Source organism: Gambusia affinis, linkage group LG21, assembly GCF_019740435.1.
Source record: "Gambusia affinis linkage group LG21, SWU_Gaff_1.0, whole genome shotgun sequence".
Classification (NCBI taxonomy): Eukaryota; Metazoa; Chordata; class Actinopteri; order Cyprinodontiformes; family Poeciliidae; genus Gambusia; species Gambusia affinis.
In genome coordinates this window covers 14,524,457-14,539,494 of record NC_057888.1, presented here as the reverse complement: position 1 = coordinate 14,539,494, position 15,038 = coordinate 14,524,457, and the positions used below count along the sequence as shown (strand labels likewise).

The following is a 15,038-nucleotide window of genomic DNA, read 5'->3' as shown; positions in this document are numbered from 1 at the left end:
AACATGCAACAAATGTCCAGATGTGTAAAAAAAAAAAAAAAGAAGGAACTACCAAAGAGTGTGCGTGCGGGTGTGTGTGTGTAAAGGAGAAATAGAGGAAGAAGCAGAAAGGATGAATTCTGCCTTCTTGCATTAGCAGCCCCACCGGAAAAACACTGCCGTCTTTGTATTGAAAATCAAAGCTAAGGCCAAGCTGATATTATGTCCTCCTTTTTGATTACAGGCAAAAACAATGATTATTTATTTACCAATTAAATAGATTTCCTGTTTCTGAAATCACATCATGCTGAAATGAGGGGGTGTTTTTATATGTCATGAACTACAGCTCCATCTCTTTGCTTTTCATGAATATGGCCGGCGTTTTTGTAACACCAGTGCACAAGCATGTATGCCTGCAGGTGTTCGTGCCTCATGTGTTTATAGTCTCAGGAAGCTGTTGACCTAGTCCCCCCCACCCTCCCCCACCACCACCACCACCACCACACACAACCACCACACACATGTGTGTTCGTAGGAGATCCCTTGAACCTGACAACGGTGGGAGTGGGGAGGTGGAACTGGAGTCAAGACTTTGAACAAACCATTCTGATGGACAACAGGACCAAGAGGGGCTGGGCTGAACACGGGAGGCAAGGTAGGTATAAAGGTTGAGATTCCACAAGGAAGGTCATCTGAGTCAGTAGCCTATTATGGATGACTATCAGCTGTTACATTTCAATTTACTTTAGTACTCACAATACTGTTAAGTAAATAATAATAATAATAATAATAATAATAATAATAATAATAATAATATGATATTTTTATTGAGGGGTTTTTTGTTGGTCATGGTTTTGGTGCCTGATTCGATGCTGAACAGACGATTCCATAGCTCGTCAATGGAGCTGAACACTCCTTTCAAACAGCTAATGCTTCCAACAGCAGGTGGACAAGGGGTGAAAAATACAGCCGAGGACTGCTGGAAAGTGAAAAAGTATTTCTGACACAGACCAATACTCCAAATAGATGCGGTAAAGATGAGTTTAAGTAAAAAGCGGGCAAGAGAAGATGAAAGGAGTCTGACTAATGGCAGGGAGTCAGATGGAGAGGATGGTTGTTTATGGATGAAGATGGTCTGAGAGGATGAGAGGAGGGGAGAGGCTCCGGTGGAGACGGAAGGTAAGGGAAATGGAGGTGAAGGCGAAAGAAGAGGGAGATTAAATGGAGAGGGAAATGGAGAGGAAAATGTTTGCGAGGAGGTGAAGAAGAGGAAGCTGGAAGGAGAACAGGTGAAGATGGGAAAGGGTTGAAAGAGGTCAAGGAGCACAGCCTTTTATGGTGAGAAAAACGAAGGAGTCACGTGTGTCGGCGTGTCCGTGCGTGTGTGTGTCTTCCTAATAGTGAGAAGAAGGTGAGGGCTGAGGTCCAGTCCCACGTCTTATCAAAAATAAAAAATAAAAGTAACAGATTAAGATGGACAGTCTGAGACAGGGCTGAGCCCTGTGTGCGTGCGTGCGTGTGCGTACGCCCTAATGCGCGCGCACGTGTGTGTAGGTGTGTCTCCACACTTTCTCTGCATGCGTATGTGCCTCTGAGTGTGTGTTTTAATAGCCACAGTCAGAGAGCCTCTGTCAGACGGTCAGCTAATTGGCCATCTTACAAGTACAGAGGAGGCTGCTCACAAATTGGCAAAAAGGGCAACCGGCTTCAATCTGATACCAAACTCCCCTCTGTCATGGTGCTGTCCATTAGACAACAGCTTAAGTCAGGGAAATGGAACAAAAATAGGGAAAAACAGAATACACAACAAGGGGAAAATAGTGCCGTAATTGTGCTTTGGAGACTCCAATTGTTGTGCTCGGCCCGTGTGTAGCGAGACAATGGGGATCATGCAAGACTTAGCGTAAATAAAAATTTGGAGGAAAACATGGAACTCAAGGGGATGATGTGTTTTTTTTTTTTTTTTTTCTTAATATTTGTGTGTGTGTGTGTTTTCCTGTTGCAGAAGCCTCATGTATTTTAATCCATGTAAAGTCCCAACTGGGTTCCAATTAGGAACAGGTTTCCTAACGCCCTGTGGGGAAACTGATAATTATGCTGTTGACTGTGGTTGTGACTTGCAGTGTTTGCGTGTGCATGTGTGCGTGTGCATTGCCGTGTGCGTGTAGAGTGTGGTGCAGGGGGACGCTGCACATTTTATGATATTCTTTTTTTATCTTTCCGTAATGTTTACATTGCTGAAATTGTTAGTTGTATCAAATAATCCTTCATAATTAGACACAATACTGAAATTCAGATCCTTTTTATCTCAGTTGTTCATCATAAGTAGTGCATCTAAAACACGCATACACACGCATATAAATTTTACCCTTAAACTAAGCTTGAAGGCAAAATAGGCCATTACTTTTGGGAATTGTTTCTTAACATTTTTAGGCCATGACTATTAGGAATTTCTTTAGGTGTTTGTATGCTATTTAGATGGACCTTACAGTAAACTGCTGGAGTTTTTCTCATCTTCCTCTAATGTTTAGACTGCTATTAATCACAACTCTAGCAAATAATTCTCCATAATTGAACATGATACACAAATTTTAATCCTCTAAAGCAAGTTCTTTTCACACCAATTTGCAATGATCAGTCTTGCAAAAGTATTCACATCCCTAAACTGTTCTCACATTTTGGGAAGTTAGAACTGTTACATAAACATAAACATAAGTGTTTCTTTTTTAGGAATTCTGTTTTATAGACCTGGAGAAAGCAGCAAATAATTGTGAAGTGGAAGGAAAAAAATGTTTTGATTTTTTTTGTTGTTATTTTTGGTTTTTTTTACACTATTTCTGAACAGTGTAGGTATGTGTACCACCTCCCTGAGGCCATGCTTTTTTCTACAAGTCTTCTGGGGGTTTATACCCTCTTTGCATGTCTAGAAACTGATATTTTTTTTCCAGTCCTCTTTGCAAAGTCACACACTTAGTCAGACTGCATAGAAAGCCTTGCCTCAGCAGACTTAGATCTAGACTTTAACTGGGCCATTCAAGCACAGGACATGCTTTGATTAAACAACCCCATTATAGTTCTGGCTACATATTAAGTCTCATTATGAATGGTGTATTTAGGGTTTACTTTAATTTTGATCTCTTAACAAACTAAAACTTCTTATTGCTGCACACTACAGTGTGAGTTTTTTTTTTTTTTTTTTTTTTTTTTTGCCTTTCTTTCATCATAACGTTGCCATAAAGCCCTGATATAAGGGCAACTGATAGTTGGCTCTTCATCTCTGCAGCTCCTCCAGAGTTTTGCGCTTGGCTAATTAGTACTCTCTTTGTCTATTTTTTTAATTTATCTGGATGGCCATGGTACTTTTGCAGGTTTACCAAACTCTTCCACGCTTCTTTTTTACTTTACCCCTGACCTGTCTGCTGTGTTCCTTGATTGTAATGATGCTTCTTGTTTATTAATGTTCTCCGAAAAATCTAGGAAACATTCACAGATCACCAGGTATCATGTTGGACACAGATGGACTGTTTTACAAACGAGGTCAATTCAAATTCATAAAAGTGTATTGGATTTTCTTATCATAAAAAAAAAAACAAAAACGGGAGAAAATACTTTCTAGCTGCTGGAAGCATGGAAAGTGTTAAGCATGAGCAGTAATGTGAGCTATTTTCATAGTATGCTACAGGTAGCAGTGCTCTGATGCTTATACCCTCCATCTAACCTTGAAAACAGAGAGTGACGCTGATGTAGTGGACACTGTGCCTCTCCTATCTAACCTTAAATGTTGAAAAATGTCCCCTCAAATAAAATGGATGACCCAGCTGTCACATCTGTTATAACATATATATTGTTTTACAAGGTTGAGCCAACAAGCATGCAAGAAAAGATTCAATTTTAAAGCAGTTGCAAACTGCTTTTTTAAAAAAAAAAAATGATAGTGTTAGAAAAAAAAAGAAGAATAAGGAAAAGAAATGGATTTACATTTAAGAGGACATTGGGGTACCTTTTTGCTAAAAATTCCACAGATGCTTTTTGTTGTTTTCACTCTTTTCATAACATGTTAGAAAAGGGGCAACATTTTTTTTTTTTCTTTATACCCACACGTGCAGGAGGGTGGAGGGCTTCCATTTTTGTCTTTTTTTTTCTTTTACTTATCCATGTCGGACAACGTTCTGTTAGGGGGTATCAGGTATAAATTCCACTCCAATTTACAAATCAGAGATAATTTCCATACGCCCCTGTGAAGATTTTTCACATTCAAATGAGTGGGTGTAGGGTTGAGAGGGGCACAAGGAATCTTTTGAGTCTGCAAAACACCTAAATTGTTTAGCTGTCCAATCGGGTGTTATACTACACATAATATATGGTTATTTCATACAGCCTCCAGACTGCCAAGATGTTTTCAATTTGGCATGGCCCTGCGATCATGATATCACAGAGAAAAAGTGAGGGAGAGCTTCCAGTCTAGGATGGCCAGAGCAGCGAGAGGGCGATCATTTCGCCAAACTCAAAGGCTGCCCCCCCGCCTCCCTCTGCCTCCCTCTCTTCGCCTCTTTCTCCCTTTCTCACTGGGACGAATAATTCCACAGTTGCTGAGGCACTGAAAAAGCAATCTGCGGAATACCCCAGGGTCATGTCTGTGGCGGGATGATTTGTGTGAAATGTCATACATTAAATATAAGTTTAACATTCAGCCCGGTGCACTGTAAAACTGCCCTGTCGTTGCCACAGTCCACCATTTCCCCGAGTGCAGGGAGGGTTCGGGTTCAGGAAAGCGGTCACAAAGGAGTTGGACACACATACGCGCATACACACCACCCCTTGTGTCGGCCCAATCTCAAAGGTAGTGGGAGGAAGGTGGAGTGTAGACAGCGGGGAGTTGTGAGGCCATTCAATCTGCAGCTGCATTTCATTTGTGATTGTGAGAGCAAAAACTTTTTTTGTTTTTGCCTGTGAAAATCTCTTTCTGTTTTTCTTATTGTCTTTATTTACATGTGTGCACTGTATACAGGAAGGACCACTGAGAGAACAATATAGAGAAAACATTGGAATGATGATGGTCCCAGGGACGTTTGTTGCTTGCCAGGAATTGAGAAGAGTAAGGTAAAAATAAAAGGGAGGGCCGTAGGATAGTCGCAGACAGGCTGATGGACAAAGATGGACAGTGGGTTTGTGAGGCAGGTGTTGAATGTGTGTCCAGGCTGTGAGATGAGAAAGTAATAGAAGTGGTGAAGAAGGGGAATGCAGGGAGAGAAAAAGGTTTGTGACTAATTCATAAAGTTTCAGGAAAATAGCAGCCCACTGAAAGCAAGAGAAGTGAGGAACAAGGAAAAAGGTGTCTCTAGGGACTTCAGTGAAGCAGTCATCCCAAAGAGCAGGAGAGGGAGAAAGACGATTCTGTCCATCCCAGTAGATGAGAAAGAAATGACAGAGTGGCAACAAAGGATGTCATCTGGCAGAGGGACAACTGATGAGCTTCCTCTCTTTTCTCTTTGTCTATCTGCCTTCTTCCCTCCTGGCTTGTTTGTTTTGCTCTCTGTCTTTGCCTGGAGAAAGTTTCTGTCTCAATGACTACAATCAGATCATGTGTTTGATATGCAAAGAAGCGTGTTGTGGCCATTCCAGAAATACGAATTTCAGTGCAGATAGCCAACTTTGGGGATGATCAAAGGGCAACAGTAGATGTTTTAAATGTAAGCATAAAACATTGTATCAGTTATGATTAGGCTACGCCAGGCCCAGGTGGATATAGTTCATGAATTTAATTATGTACACCCGTGCATTCCCAACATATTCTTATCTACTTGGCACAGTTCAATTTAGTCTTTGCCTGGTGGTGTTTGACAATATTTGCATCTAAAAAAATCCATGCATCCTTTCTGCAAATTCTGCTTATTATTGCCATGAAAGAGCTCACCACTAGATTTATCAATTTCACCTTGAAGGTGTTGTACTTGCCAGTGCATTTGTAAGCAAGCTGGGACTCTTTGAAGACGAACACAGTATCGTTCAATCTGCAGGCCCCCCACCCCCTCTTCTCTGCGCTTCTCCTCCCATTTCACCCCTACTTCAAAGCAGAAAGGCTGAGATGAAGGTTTGGAAAGAAATGGAAAACAAATTGTTCATTTGTATCTGGGAGGAGACCAGACACTTGAGCAAATGTTCTCCGCATTCTCTCTTTAAATGCGCTGCACTGAAGTTATCTTAAGGTTAGTCGCAGGAGAGACGGAATGAGACGAGATCTCAGTAGCTGTTGTTTCTAAGATTTCAGCCAGACAATCAAACGTGTAAATAAACGGGAGGCAGCTCAATGATCACCTCCAGGGCAAATTGCAGAGATACTCGATGCATACAGCTGAATGAGAATCTTCCACAAGCACTGTGGAAGAGTTTGTTAGAAAACCTTATTTTAAGTTTTAAAAACACCCACCAAAATACATAAGCAAATAAATTGCCATTGCTTTGTGTCCCATATTACAGACACACATTTTACTGCTGCAAGACAATTCTCACTCAATTGATACTAGAAGGAAACTACACTACATGTGAATATGGAAGGTATTCATTTATATTTTGGTCTGATAATTAATAACTTATAAGTGCCCAGGGTAGTTATTAATAAACTTTCCATTTTTTATCATAAGTCATAATCAGGGCACCACCTGATTATCAGAATATTAATAGCCAAATATATCTTTTAGGCTGTGCCAGGTGTTTCTATGAATACTGCCAAGTGAAGAGTGGTATTATAGAGAAAAAGATGACACAGAGTGAAGTATTTGCTAGAAAATGGGGGTTTATGACGTATACAGTCATTAGAAATGTAAGGCACACTTCAGGTTTTTACTAGTGAATTATTTTAAAACCACATGTAATTTTGTCTCACATTTTCACTCATAAAAATCTAATAGAATTCAATAAGGTTTAAGAAATGTGAAAAAATAGGATTAGGGTAAGGATAAGGGAAATGGATACATTGCAAGGCACTGTTTATCAGGATATATATATATATATATATATATATATATATATATATATATATATATATATATATATATATATATGTATATATATATATATATATATATATATATATATATATATATATATATATATATATATCAGGTTGTTGTGATGATGAATATAGATCAAGAACCATACTCTAAGATCAAGCCTTTGCTATTAGTACAATAACACTGCTCACTACCACTATTGAGGCAGCCATTACATTCAGTGTGCCATAGATAAAAGACTTAGTGGCTTTGATCATTGGAAATAAAATTATGCTCTTTCATTGACCAAATAAGAGTGTCTTTTTGAAGACATGCTTGACTTGACTAAACACACCATGCTGAGTTAAATAGATGCCTTCTATTAAAGAATCTGAGAGGCATTCAGAAAACATGCATGTCATTGTGCTTTACTTCCAAAGGTTATGTTGGACATTTAAAAAGATGAAGAAGAAACTGATCTGTGCTCTCAATCACCTCTGAACCAATTTGTTGTGCCTGTCTTCTACTAATGAAATGGTGGACTGAAATGATGAGCAATACTTAAATGGGGCTTTGTTAGCAACAACTTGCTTTGATGTTCCAGAGCTGGATTTCATTGCGATTCATACACAAAGACTGGATATGAGACATGCTGAGCAACTGACTGAGTTGTCATTTGTGAACACTAACAGTCTCAGGTCTTTATTTGGTTCCTGTCAGAGGTTTACATACATCCATCAGAGGCATGAATGTCATTGATTTTTGGGCTTTGAAATGTTTATTTGAAATGCTTTTTGTTGTTTGTTTAGAGTGAAACTAATCAACATATAGCTGCAGTAATTTAAAACAAATAGTAATAACTTGGTTGGCAAGTTAATTGAGGATCCATACAGAATATTCAAATGCGTCTCCATTTTGGGAAGTTCAAGAAGAAGACCCAAATTGTCACCCTCATAAGCTAATACGCTCATTGGAACAACCCAGGAATCACCAAGGCGCAAAACAGCCATAAACTGGAACTGAAGTGTTCACTTTCACTGTCCACAGTCATGGGTTTAGCATCAAAATGAACAGAGAATATCTTCAAGTTCTACTAAGGTTTGCAGCCAGCTACCCAAACAGACATATCAAATGTCATCTGAAAAGAAATTGTTCAATGGAGAAAAAGATTGAGCTTTTGAGCTAACAACTAATTTAGCATCTTTAGCGCAAGATAGTGACTACATCATACTTTGGGTCACTTTCACCATCAGATGTACTGGTAGATTACAGGAGATTGATGGAATAGCGAGACAGGACAACTCTGAATTGTTTACCTCAAATCAATGGCTTGATGGTCGAAACTTTGATGGGGCAACAATTTCGAAAGCACATCATGCTTACATTAAGCTTCTGGAAAAGTTTTACAAAGCACCAACCTTTATCATATTGAAGATTTGTGGGACTTAACAGCTCTGATCTTGGCATGACACCAACTTCTGCAAAAAAAATAAGTGAACAAATATACCATCAGAACCATATCAGATGTTTGGTAATGTAAATAAATAAGTAAATAAATAAGGTGAGGATGGAGCTTCTTTGGGATATACATAAAAGTCCCAGAATGCCAAATATCAAACCCATGATAATGATGCGTGGAAGCAGGACGGGCTATGACTCCTTGCCATTATCCTCAGGCAGGCAAATCAAGGCAGCAAATCAGGAACAATGGAGCCCCTCAAAGAGCAGAGTGGGGATCAAAGCACTGCTAACTGACCATTGCAGTCCAACTGAAATATTCACTTTGCATCTTTCCAAACATAATGGATGTTGAAAGTGGGAGGTGAAAAGAAAGAGCTGCTTGCTCACATTTGATGTCAAATTATAGATGGTAAAAAGAGGGGGGAAGTAGAAATACACATGACAGTCCAGGCCTTTTCCAGTCATCTGCTAAGGCCTCATAATGTCCCTTGGTTATTTTTTGACTTTGAATTTCCAAAGACCCATTCTCCCTCTCTTTTTTTTCCTTTCTTTGAACCCTCCAATGGTAACATCATGATGATATATGAGATGCTATACTATAGCCGTTGTGCATGTGGAGTCGATTGAAGCAGGCCATTTCTTAAAGTGTCCTCTCACTTTCATTCTCTCTGTACTTTCTAATCTTCCTTCCCCATTCTTCCTGTCTTTGTCTCCCCCATCACTTCCTCTCTCCATCTCGCCAACTCTCCATTTGAATGTGTTGATCACCTGGGGAGATGCTGCATTAATGCTGACGCCCAGTAAAAGGCAGAATCTCCTTTTTATTTATCTGCACTAAAATTCCTCCCAATCTTTCCAGCACATTTCACTCAATCACAGAACTCAGGCCATTCCATTAGCCACACAGGGGCGTTTTACTCCATTGAGCACAACACGCCCCGCACTTCGATGAATATAGATTCCCTTAAATTATGTATAATGGGAGTGCTCAGATTTTAGCATTTTTGCTAAGAGGGTTTGAAGACGTACAAGTTGTTTCTGCTGCTTTTTTGAGTGCATCTTGAAATTTGCAGTATGTAAGAGAGACCAGAGACACTTCCTTTGAGTTTGTACATGGAAATGAGGGGAGAGGGAAGAGAGTGATCATGCGAAGCTGGCTACACATCACATGCGATTTCTCTCCAAGTGGGGATGACAGGGAATTGTGGATTAAATGTCAAAACAAATACACATTCAAGCTGTGCACTGTTTCCCAGGTATTTACATCAAATAGCATCAAATGTAAATGAATGCTTGATTATTTTTACACGGCTATTGGCTCAGCGTAGTGTCCATTGTTGTCTTTATTACCAAGCCACCACCTCGAGTTATCTTAGGCGGAGGTCCTATTATCAAAGGTCCCATTATCAAACGTCTGAGTTTGATCGCTTATTGTAGGGACCATTTTTCAGCTCCAAGTGTGAGTAGAGTGACTAATTGGATAGTGACTAATTTTAATTCGCATGCAGGCAGTTGGTGTCCATGTACCTCAGCAGGAGGGATGGACACAGCCGAGATATAGCAACAAACAGACCAGGAATTCTATAATCAGAACAAAATCAACATCCTCATTACTGACTCCGAGCTGCAGCAGGCATCAAAAAGAGTTTCAAATCTCTCTGCCCTTGTTTGCAGGCTGTGATTATGTTCAGTGTCAGGCCCAATACATGGCAGTTTTTCTCTGCTGCTTTGCATGGAAACACTCTCACCGGGATGCTAACAACTAATCGGGCAGGGCATGCTCAAGTTATTTTATTGCTGTGACTAAAAACAAGCCAGTCCACTTTTGAGTTGTTTTTTTTTTTTTTTTTTACGCAGCAATCTTTGACAGTGCAAAGTCATGAAGCCGCTCGTCAGAACCTCTCTGAACACAGAGCGGATGGTGTCATATTGCTTTCTTTATTTCCACCAAACTGTTTATCAATAAAAATGTTTTATTAACTACACTATTATTACACTATTTTTAGTACTTTTGTGTTTTTGCAATGCTGCACACGATTACCCCCAGGGTGTTGCTGTCGACAGACCAATGCAGGATGATTATAAAGTGTCTCTTTAGATAATGCTATCCTTTGAAGGAAATAGATTTATGTACCTTTGCTTAAGGAATCAACATTAATCACTGTCTGATTTTAATACACTTTGTGTCTTCGAAAGGAACTGGAACAAAAGCCTAACTTCATCTACTTTTTTTCAGCATTTTTAAAAACAAATTTTTTCACCCTTTTGTTGTCTGTCCTGCAACAGCCCATACTTTAAGTCATGCCATTTCAGACATTTTAGACATTTTTCAGAATTGACAAATATATTAAATTCATTTTGTTTTCTTTATTAGCTGTGCAATTCACAAATTGACCCTTCTGGTAAGAAAAAAACAAAACACAATTATTGAAAGGCAGCCATAGGAGGCCTCACTTTAGTTTTCCAGATGACATGTAGTGATCTCAGAAAATAAGGAATAGTGCGCTGTGATCAGCAGACACATGCTGTATGGGGCGCAAAACTAACACTGCACATCACCCAGAACACACCATCTCCTTGGTGAAACAGGGAGATGGCTGCATGATGCTCTGGGGATGTGTTTAATCAGCTGTCAAATGGAGACTGGTCTAGGTTAACATGAAGATCAATGAAGCCAAACACAGGGAAATCCCAGAAGAAAAAAAGAAACTGATAGGTGCTGCAGTTTACCCAAGATATAGAGCAGGACAGCAGCCCTAGACATACTGCTGGAGTTGCAAGGGAATGATAGAAAATCTGGTCTAAAGTCCAGATCTAAATCCTATTAAGAATCAGTGGCAAGATTTGAGTTCAGTTGCTCTGTTCTGAATGTGTCTATCCGATTTGATTTGCAAATAAAAATATGCAAAACAATATAGTCTTCATGTACACAAAGCTGGTAGAGACATACTGTAAACCTATGAAGTCTTGAAGCTGACATTGCAGTGAAAGGTGGTTTTACAAAGTAATAACTCATGTATGTCGAATATACATGCAGGCCACACTTTTTAGAGTTTTTTTTGTAATAACTCTTGAAAATGAGATTATTTCCCTCCACTTTACAAGTATGTTTTACCTTGTATTGGTCAGTCACATAAAAATAACTTGTTTAAAATTATGATTGCAATGTTGAAAAATATGGAAAAGTTGAAGTGCTGTTTGTACTTTTACAAGCCATGGGGACTCAACTTTTCTTTTCTGTTACTCTTCATAGGAATTAACTTTAATTCATTTATAGTTGTAAGTCACTTCTCTATATGAAATTTTTGGCCCAGCCTCTCCCCCTTTGCTACAACTTGATCCATTCTGACATTTCCGGTAATAAGACCAAGAAGATATCAGATTTTACTCACCACTACAGATGGACCAGAGCTTGACCTTATGCAGCAAGGCTTCTCCAGCACCAGTCACTCAGCTGTCTTATTTTATCACAGCCTAATCCTCAATAATATATTCCATACTATCACATGACTGTGCATTTTATTTGCCGCCGGCTATGCTTGGCAGCAACCAGCATAAAGCAAGGGCCAGCAGGTTGACAGTTTCCAGGACCTTCTGCATGTTTCATGAACATTTCACCTGTGACACTTGCTAAAATAATGCAATTTAAATACAAACATATGTCAAGATCCTTTAGGAAAGAATGCTTGGTGATGTAGCAACAGTGGTAGTATGCAGATGAGCGGCAGAAAGGGTGTCAGATGGTGTCTAAGTCTGTGCAGGGTTTGGACCCCGCCTGTCCATGTTGTTGGAGTGTAATGGAAGTGTCACCCTCGAGGAAAGCTGCTGGAAGTTTAGGTCACGATGCCCTTCAGCATGACACACACACCACACACATCGTCGGTGTGTGACAGAAACATGCAAAAAGCATACGGCCGCCATGGCAACTGAATCTGTGTGTGCGAGTCCTCGTGAGGGTCTGCATCTGGCGTGTGTTTGTGCGCGTATTGATCCGACGTGACGTCTAAACTGTATTATTGACCTAAATGTTGTTTCTAACATCTAATCTGTTCTAGCTCAGATGTAATTTTGTCAAGAATTTAGAAACACTTGTTAGTTTCACTTAAGAAATTGTCGGCTGATGGGAATTTATCGCACCGATTCAGATGGATTGCTTTCATAAAATCTGATGTTGCATTGAGGGAGCCAAATATAGCAAGTGTTCCAGTAACTGTATGATGCCTCAACACGCACACACACACACACCCACAACCACCTGCCTACACAAACACACATAAATAAATATACGACAAGCACTCTCACATATACAGACGTGCACGCACACTTTTATTGATCTACAGCTTAGCTCATGCCAGCAGGTAGTCCAACTCACCGGTTATTCTGAGCAATTGCTTTCAGTAGTTTCATCCACACACATGCTACGTGATTGTTTCCAGTGGCTAAATCTACACAATTTGTACACGGCCAACTCTTAAGACACCATCACCTCCTCTTCACAGATCAAGAGCCGTATTTGTCGATACCACACACACACACACACATTCAAACTCAAAAGCATGCTGCCTTTTAACTCAACCATGTTTAAAGCTGCGAGAGTATCACATTAAATGCTGTTGCATAGTTAGTTCTTCTGTCCTGTTCTCCCGTCCCTCCATTTCCATCGCTTCCTCCTCCCAAATATTGCCTTGCATGCTTTTCTGTCATAGTCACGCTTTTTGATTTCTCTTTACAGCCCCGAACGCAGTTCGGGGTGTAAAGAATAAGGGATTAAGGCATCTCGTTTGAGTAGGTTCGAGTGGTTGTGGTGTGCATGTGCACGTCCGCTTTGTTTAGTTGCCTTGCGTGTACGGCTGTGTCGCCTCTTTGAATCCAATATGAAAACAAGAAGAAGAAAAAAAAGGGGCACAAAGTTCAGTTAGTTAAACTAACATTTGGCACAATGGCATGTTTCTCATTAAAGTCAATCAGTCCGTAGACAACAAAAGAACCTTTCACTCACGAGTATGAAGTGAAAATAAAAAGCAGGGAAACAGTTTGCTGGCACCCACTCTCTCTGTAAAATGTTATGTGTACGGCCCTCCACCTCTTCTCCCAAAATTGGCCTCTGTTGTTTAAAACGAATCGAATTAAGATGTTCAAGGATTTTCTTGGTGCCCCCCTCGCTCTTCAGAAAGGTCATAAGTCCATTATAAATGTGGCAAATAACTGTGCTAGGGGAAACAGATGCTGAGGGATGATATGAAGATAATATGCTGTAAACTGGAACTTTCTCTTCACTAAGAAGAATGTTGTACATGTGTAGTTTTTTTTTTTTTTTTTTTTTTTACAACTGAATCAGTACCTTTAACTAGGGCTTGTAAATCAGGCCTGTTAGAGACTTTATTTAGGTCTACCTCTGTCTGACCTCCTCATACTCTATGAGAACAGCAGTGGGTTTTGCATGAGAACCAGGTGTTTGTGCATATTGTGAGCATAAAATTGTCTCAGAGGGGCAGACAGTAAAACAGACATTTAATACATTTGTTGTGGTGTACAGAATGCATAGTTTCTCAATTTGAATATGCTCAGGACTAAATCCTAGCTTATGCGCTATATTTACAGGTTTTAAAATGTTCACGCTGTGCAATGTGTGTAATGTGATATAGGTCTCATCAGCATGTTTTCTAATAAGGTAGTCTTTTTTCAATAGTAATTATGACTGAAATAAGTGTTTTCCTGAAAGTTTGGCAGGAATTCTTAGAAAACTGACGCAATGTCTGTTTGTGGGACATGTTTGCATCTTCAGAACACACTGTGCATTTAATCAGTGCCTGCTCAGCAAAACACAGTTTATTTGTTTTTAAATGAAGTGCTAATTAGGAAACATAGAGTAAAGTAAAGTATTGTCTCTCTGTCCTCAGTTGCCAAAGTTTTCATTTGCAAGTGTGTTCATAGTGGTGTGCAATGTTTCCAAGGGACATCAGTTTCTGCATTGAGTCCGGAAATTTTTGTTTTGCTCTCATGAGACAAGAGCATGTTCCTGACGTTTGCCGTGTGACCAAAATCAGTTTGTGTCACTTGTAGTTTCCAAGTGACACAAACTTGGAAAGTCCCAGTTGCTTTGGGACTTTCAGTTGATATCGTCTAACCTGCCAGTTTAGATGGCCAATCGTTCTGAGGTAGACTTGCAGTTGTGCTATACCTTTTCCTTGTTTTAGTTTTTTGTTTTTTTTTTGCAGGTTAAGCTGTGTTTCATGTTATGTTCAGAATTTGGGGGAAAAATACAACCTAACACTGACAAAACACACCTGTGGGTCTTTTACAGAGCAGCTGTATTTATATAGAGATTCAATTCCACATATGTAGACATTATTGTTCATTTGGAGCAGGGCGCTTGGGGAAACATGCACAAAGCTGGTCGGTGATCAAAAAAACCCAGGTTTGATTACTGTAATGCCAAGAAAGATTTTTACGCTTTCCGAGACAGGTAGGAAAATTTCCTGGCATCCCATTATCGTCAATGTTTTTTTTTTAAATCGCTTTTTACTAGCTAGACTTTGTAGAACCTTGTTTTCATGATGTGAAGACACGAGTTTTTGGTGAATATTTTCCGTCAACGGTTAAAGACAA

General features: G+C 39.7%; 1 long non-coding RNA gene across 1 annotated transcript in view; it reads right to left on the bottom strand.

Annotated features, from left to right (window-relative positions):
* LOC122824260 overlaps nucleotides 1–15,038 on the bottom strand; it is a 32,444-nt gene that overhangs the window by 13,361 nt on the left and 4,045 nt on the right. The window contains exon 2 of the long non-coding RNA XR_006369471.1: nucleotides 8,387–8,446. This is a non-coding gene — a long non-coding RNA (uncharacterized LOC122824260). The remainder of the gene's footprint in view (nucleotides 1–8,386; nucleotides 8,447–15,038) is intronic.